This window comes from Canis lupus, chromosome 5, assembly GCF_048164855.1.
Source record: "Canis lupus baileyi chromosome 5, mCanLup2.hap1, whole genome shotgun sequence".
Classification (NCBI taxonomy): domain Eukaryota; kingdom Metazoa; phylum Chordata; class Mammalia; order Carnivora; family Canidae; genus Canis; species Canis lupus.
In genome coordinates this window covers 14,556,081-14,563,374 of record NC_132842.1, presented here as the reverse complement: position 1 = coordinate 14,563,374, position 7,294 = coordinate 14,556,081, and the positions used below count along the sequence as shown (strand labels likewise).

The following is a 7,294-nucleotide window of genomic DNA, read 5'->3' as shown; positions in this document are numbered from 1 at the left end:
CGCGGCTGGAGCCCAGCTAGGGCCCCGGGAGCCCCGGGAGCCCCGAAGCCGCCGGGCGCGGGCGCGGGCGCGGGCGCGTCCCCGGGCCGGGCCAGGGCGGGGGCGCGCCCAGGGGGTGGGTCGCGCCGCCCAGCCGGCCTGGCGAGCGGTCCCAGCCACTCAGAGCGCCCGGCGGCCGACAGCCGGGGGCCCTGCAAGTGCTGCCCCGCGCCCGCGCTCGGGGACGGAGGCTCCCGGTCGGCCCCGACCTGCCTGCGACTCGCTCTGCTCCGGCTGCCGCAGGGACTGCGCCGGCCCCTCGCCGAGAGCCGGCTGGCGTGGGGACTGTGTCGCGGTCCCCGGGACCCCGCCGGTGCGCGCCTCCCCGCCCCGCGCCCTTGCGGAGCGGCCGCCCCCTCGTCGCCGCGGGGACCTTGGTGCTTGGGGGCCCGCCCCGCAGGTGGGGACCGTGGCCGGCGCGCCGAGCGGGTGAGTGGGGTCGGGAGGTCGGGGTACGGGTGTGCAGGCGCCCCCGCATGGGCCTCCGTCTGCCCCTCCTCTTTGTGCCCCCGTGCAAAGTTTCGCTCGGGACCGAGGGGCAGGGGGCAGGCCAACCTGCCGCTAGTGCGTTTGCTCTGGCGAAAGCTCGAGTCGCTCGCACAGCCGCTCCTCCCGGCCGCCGGGTGCGTGACACGGCGGCCCCGGCCTCCCGCCCTAAGCCAGAGCCGGGGCCCCCGTGGCCCGGGGCTGCGGATGCGCCGGGAGCCCACCCGGGCCGCTTCCTAGTCCAGGACGCGGCGGGGGGGGGGGCGGGGGGCAGATGCGACAGCCACCGCCCTCCCCTCCGCCTCTTTAATTCGCTCAGAAGGAGGCTGCGGAGAGAGAAGACACAAACTTTGTTCTCACTTGGTAAAACTGCCTTTCCAGTGTTTTGCAAGCAGGCGTGCGGACGCGATTCTTGGTGGTTCCGTCGGGACAGCGGGGGCGGGGCTGGCCCGCGGGCGGGGGGCTCCGGGCGCGCCCAGGGGCCGGGGGCGCGGGGCCACCTCCGGTCCTGTCCCGGGGTCTGCCCAGCGCGGACTCGGCGGCCACGATGGCCCTGCGCGCTGGGCACTGCCCCCGGCGACGGGTGGGCGCCGCTCCCGCGCGCGGGGGGCCCCAGGGTCCGGCGCTCGGCCCGGCTCCGCGCCCCGGCCCTGCGGTGATCCCGCGGGTGGCCCGGCAGAGGGCGCCCGCTTCCGACCGCCGCGCGGGCCGGCGCAGGGGAGGGGAGGGGAGGGGAGGGGAGGGGAGGGGAGGGGAGGGGACTTGTTGGAGCCTCCAGGTAAGGAGCGCAGTGAATCATCCCGCGAGGAGGGACCAGCGCTCTCTCGCCTCAGCGAGGCGGGGAGTGGCCGTGGCGCTGCCGAGAAGCTGGGGCCGCCCGCCGCTGTCCCGCGGGAAGCCGCGCTTGGGCCAGCCCGCGGCCCGGGGAGGCGCAGGAAGGTGAGGAACGTCCCCAGGCGCGGCGGCCCCGGGGCAGGCGGACCCCGGGACGCGCCGCCGCGCGCCCTCCTCGGGGCCGCCGCCACTCCGGCCCCGGGCCGCCCCGCCCCGCCCCGCCCCTTCCCGCCGCGTCCCGTCCTGTCCCGTCCCGGGCGGCGGCGGCGGCGGGGTGCTCGCCGGGGCCCGCGGGGTCCCGAGCCCTAACAAAGGCGCGGCGCGGCCACGGCTCCCCCCACTTCCGTCCCCGGCGCGCGCCGCCCCGAGGTGCCGGCCCGGGCAGGGCTTCCCTCTGCGGAGTTTGGGGAAGTCAGGTCCGCGGCCCGTTGGGGCGGGAGGAGGGGCGGGGAAGGGGGCGACCCGGGCGGCACCGCCCGTTTCCTCTCGGGGCCGCGCGGGCGAGCGGCGAGGGTGGCTGCGGCTCCCGCGCCCCTCCCGCGCCCCTCCCGCGCTCCCGCGCCGGGGTTTGAAGTCCCCGCGCCGAGCGGCGCCGCGGCCGGCCTGGCGGTGCACGCCCCTCCCTGAAGGGCGGGCGGCGCGGCGGCTCCGGAAGGGAGTGGTCTCGGCCCCGGGGACCGCCCGCACCCGGGGCGCAGCTCCCGCGGGCGGGAGTTGCAGGACGGCGAGTTAGCGGCCGGGAGGCTGCGGGCCGGGCCGCAGTCTGGGTCAGGTGCGGGGTTAAGCGCTTCCGGCGAAGGCGGGCCAGCCCTGCTGAAGTCTGACGCTTTATTGCACCGGGAAGTTCCTCGTGCAATGGGAGAGAAAGATGGCAGGGAAGATTTGTTTTGTGGGAGCTTGTGCAAACGCAGCCCGTGCACAGGTCCCGTGGCTGAAGTGGCCTGGGCAACAGCGGCACCGCGCACCAGGCCTCCAGGGCTCTGGACGCGAGAGGAGGAGCTGCTGCTGAAGAGAACCCCGGGGCCCTCCGCTCGCTCGCTCGCTCGCCCGTGAAACCGTATCCCCCGGTGATCAATGGATAGAATTCACATGCTTTCTCGTCTGCCTCCACTCCCTTCTGTAGTAAGGAAAGCGCAGGAACCATGCTGGTTTTTATAAAGTGCCTGGTGGATGACAGAGTCTTCACACACACTTTGAAAGGATCTTCACCATTCTCCTTCCCTGAGGCGGTTATTTTTATTTTACAGATGAGTAAACTGAGGTTTAAAGAGGTTTATGGGACAGCAGTCTGGCTTGCTCCCGAGAGTACTGTTTGCTCTTCCCGCTGTCTTTGGCTAAGGCTGGTACCGAAGAGTTGTTTAGCGATTGCTGATTGAAGAGTCAGGATATATGCTAGAAGCCCGGTTTGGTTCAGGTTTTCTTATGTTAGGCATTTGGGTTAGGTGGACTTTCTACATAGGACTGGTTTTTTAAGGACCAGCACCAAAACTAAACCAAGTCTTAGAGTTGTAGGTGTATGACAACTAAGGCTTCTCCCAAAACTGCATAGAATTTTCTGACAATGCCAAAGAGAGTCAGAAATAGCTGTCCTCTGCTTTATGTGCTGTCTCATTAGGCAGGTGGGCCTGAGGTAGGAGCTCCCCATGGCATGAATCTCTATTTGCCTACCCGATCGTGAGGAGCTGCAGTTCCCACCCTTGATAAGTCGTGTGATATACTTGGTCACCATGCTGGATATATGTGTAAAATAAAGGCTGCCTTGGAAATATGGCCAACCTTAATTAACTGCCTAATGAGTTAAAACTCAAATGCCTTTTAGGCATCTAACAACATGATTTTATCTCTGCACATTTATGCATCATTGAGCTCAAGTTTGTGATCTAGGATGTTCGTATTGTCTTGAGTGTACTTAAAGCGCATTGCCTTAAAGAAAGATGTTTTAAACTCTGGAATGACAGTCTGTGACTCCGAATGCCTCTGGGCAATGCCAGTTGTGGCGACTGCGAGGCATGGTGATTAAGGGCAGGCATCTGAAGTCACAATGGTAGGCTTGAAATGTCACCTCCATCATTTACAGCTCTGTAATATTGGGCAAACTTGCTCAGCCTCCCTGAACTTTGTTTTCCTCCTCTAGGACAGAGATAATAATAGCCCCTCCTGGTTTGAAGCTATGAGGGGTAAATTTGATAATCCATACAAAGCACTTAGTAGCACAGAGTGTGGCACATGGTAACTGTGCAACAAATGTTAAATAATAACCATGGGTTTAAGAACAGATTCTTTCTTCCCTTGTCTCCTCCAGAGAGGTAAAATAGTTGATAGTTTGCCTTGAACTTGCCACTCTTCTTAGGTAACAGCTGTGTAGTGAGTGCTCCCTCTTTGGGAATCAGCGGTTGGTGGGGGGCAGGGCTGGTAGTGATGGAAAATTCTGTCTAGTTGCCCAAGGAATTTACAAGGGGCCCTGGAACTGCAGCACTTTCTTCCTCATTTTACCGCTGTATAATTTTGTGGTCAGTCCTCTGGCCATTTATCTTTCCTTTAAATCTGAAGCCAGTATCCTAATGGCTAGGATGACAAGGACTTAAAGAAAAAAACAAACTCAAAACCAAACACACTGGAGCAAAGGAAGCGAGCATTCTCTTTGCTCATTCACTGGCCATTTATAACACTGAAGAAAAATATATATGCTGGTCCAATCTGGGCAAGAGGGAACATTTCCTTGGAAATAGAGTATTTTCCTGGAGTCTGTTTAAAGGTGAGCCACCAGACTGGTAGAGAAGGGAGGAGAGTTTGTGATAACATTTCAAAAATATTTGCCTAAATATGGTAAACGATGTATGCTCTGAAAATGGCTGAACTGTATCTTGGAAGCTGATACGAAGAAGTAAGGCCATGCTTAGTTAGGCCGAACAACTAACAAACAGCCAGTATAGCTCTTTCCTATGTTATGAAACCCCAAAGCTTTAAACTTGGCAATTACAAGTAGAGAACTCGTTTTCTTTTATGTCAGATTGTTTTGGAAGGACCTCTTTAACATTGCCACTTTGTAGTTGCGGATTTTTCTTGTGCATTTATCTTCTAAACGATCAGTCACGGGCAAAAGCACCAGAAACCCTATAATGTCATCAAACACCACCCCACTGTGAAAGATGTCCCCAAGAAGTGCATGGGTCTGGAGTACGGGGAGGGGTTGCCATTTAAAGCCTTACGGAGGTTTTACATTTGGGTATAGAATGCAGCTTCCTCCCACACTGGAAAATGAGCCGCGTGCACTGTCAGCATGCAAAGGGTTAGGAGCAAGGTTTCCGCTTTTGTGTGTCTTACTCCATTTGTAGCCACTTGTTGGGCCCCGGCTGCAAAGAAAGAAGCAGCTGCAGGGCATGCGCCAGACCTGCCCTGGGCTGTCGCTTCCATTGTACAGAAGACGAACAGGCAGCACGTTATTTTGGATCACATAGCAGCTTGTTCAAAAGCATCTTGCATTCCCCAGCTGTTTCACAACTTCTTCGCTTATGGGAGAGAACTTGCCAGCTGCTGGGGCAACTGTACTTCCATTTGCTGCTTTTGTGCAGTAACCAAGGAAGGTAAAAATCCAGACGCCTTTGTTAAACTGTAGCCATTGTCAATAGCCTTATTTGTTTCTGTTAGGTCAATGTTATTCTAGATACAGTCTTTCAGGGGAGAACGTTTTTAAAGGAAATGTCAGAATTAACATTTTTTTCTGAATAAATTTTTTTTCAGAGATAACCAGTATGTATAGCTTTTTCATAACTTAAAACCCACACAGCTTTTGTGTTTCATTGACTAACAAAGGGACGGGTCTAAGATTAAAATTGTTTTTTTAATTGACATATGAATCAGGTTTAATTACATGCATTTTTCTTTTGCATGAAGTATATAAAAAGGATGGTGTGTATTCAGGAAGTGCTCTTTTGTTTTCAGAAGGTTAGATTACTTGGCATTTGCCATTGCTGGATGGTGCTTTGCCCACATCCCTTAGCTTATCCATGACAAAACTTGAGTTTCCCCGAAGTTGTTACTTATCCAAGATGATCTGGCTCTTTGGTTTAATTCAGCAAATCTTCTGTTGAATGTTGACAATGTGGCAGGCCTGGAGAACCTATAAAGATGAAGAGGGGCTTGAGCCCAGCCCTGGCTGGATTCACAGTTCAGAAAAAACAGACTAAACCCATGCAGTGTGTGGGCTGTGGTAGGAGGCAGCACCTTTTTGTGTAATCATGTTGGTGTCGTAATCAGGGCAGCTCAGATAAAGCCAAAGTAGCAAGTTGATGCACCGTTTAAAATTGAGAGGGGGAGTCTGTGTGCAGGAAGATGGACTTCTGTGGTTTAACACGTGTGGAGTACATGGACTAGAGAAGGAAGGCCTTGCATCTGTGGAGAGAGTCTCACTGTGCCTGGACTCCTGCATAGGACTCAGATGCCTTCCGCCTCCTGGTCACTGTGCATGGAAGTGAATAAATGCTCTCTAGGAGCAGCAGCATAAATCACAGCCCTTTATTAGCATCAGTCAGCTGCAATCCCATTGTTCTATAAAAGGTTATAAAACAAACTGTAATCACTTGGACATGTATAAAACCCAGACCGAAGCTCTTCTAACTCTTAGGGGCTCTTGCACTGAAAACCACCACTGCTTCAGATCCCCAAGCGACTCATAGATGCTGAGTTAGACTCTTGGTTCTAAGCCCTTAATCCCCTCTGTGCTCCATTTACACATCCCCGGATCTCTTACTTGGTCCCTTTTCACAGCAGTTTTTGATCTGTGCAGTGTTTCGGCTTTTAGTTGGTTTTATTGCCATTTGTGTTTGAGATTTTTCAAGAGCTCTGTTTGGTTCTGAGGGCAGATGGCCAGGACACTCTGTACTGCAGAAGAGGAAACTGAGGCTCAGCCGTCGAGGGTCTTGCCTGGGCTGGGATTAGAACAGAAAATCTCCCAACTCACAACTCTGCACTCTTGCTGGCTGTCTTGGAAATATCAACTTGTACCAAGCCAGAAGTTGAGTCACCCCCTTCCAGAGGCTTCACTGTGCATGTCCCCACCGCCATGGTCCTCACTGGGGTATTCACTGGGTTCTTTCCCTGGAGCGACTGTCTTCCTCATCACATTTTGCTGCATGTTATAATTGTTCTTCTATTGTGTTTTTAGGTCTTGGCTCTCAAATGCAGTTGCAACTTCCTGATACATGCATCCCTCTTTCCTGTCGCGCGTACATGTGCACACATGCACACACCTATCCATATATGTACATACATTGTCTGCCTTCGTTCAGCCTCACTCCTTTCAGAAGATGACTGTGTCCACGTGGTTATTCCTGTTTGATGGTGTGGAGTGCTACAGCCTTCCTGGTGGTTACCAGATACAGATGGATGCTCAGACTTAACCTGTCTGGTCTTTTCCACTGGGGGACTGTTGGAAGATGAGCCAGCAGCCCTTGGTAATGGGGACCACATTGTCCCTTCAGCATCAGGCTCTTCAGAGAAACAACTGAGAACTGCTCAGCTGAGAACTGCTGAGAAACAACTCTTCCCCGTAGGAGAACGAAGCTGATGAGGTGTGGAGGGCTCCTCCTTTGTTTGGCACAGCTCTGGTTTTTCTTGTCCAGCCCCCAACCTCCTCCCCATGGCCATCCCAAGAGCTGTTCTTCCAGCCCCCAAACTTCGGCAGTTCTGTCCTCATTCTGGGACCCTTTGTTTTCTCTTTGACATGCTACCCCTCCTGCTGCTGTGCTGTCACTGCTGCCTGGCCACCTCCCGGTAGCCCTCGGTTTCAAGTGTCTTAGGGACACTTCGCCTTGGATGCCCTTATCTCCATCTGTCATTGGTGTTTAATTGCTTGCCCCCACCATCGAGCCCGCTCTTTGACACTGGGGAGCTATCCTTTCTGATGACTTGTCAGCTTGTCCTCCTGCCCATCAGG

The 7,294-nt window shown here is 55.9% G+C and overlaps 1 protein-coding gene across 4 annotated transcripts in view; it reads left to right on the top strand.

Annotated features, from left to right (window-relative positions):
- Positions 1 to 7,294, top strand: part of SVIL (supervillin) — a 230,893-nt gene that overhangs the window by 196 nt on the left and 223,403 nt on the right. The window contains exon 1 of one of the 4 annotated variants that reach the window (XM_072825543.1): positions 359 to 468. The exons of 1 other annotated variant lie outside the window; for it this stretch is intronic. The gene's annotated coding sequence lies outside the window, so the exon portion shown is untranslated. Of the gene's footprint in view, positions 1 to 358; positions 469 to 872; positions 889 to 1,297; positions 1,465 to 7,294 lie in introns of those variants that run through there. 2 more of the 4 variants (XM_072825544.1, XM_072825539.1) reach the window with 2 other exon arrangements.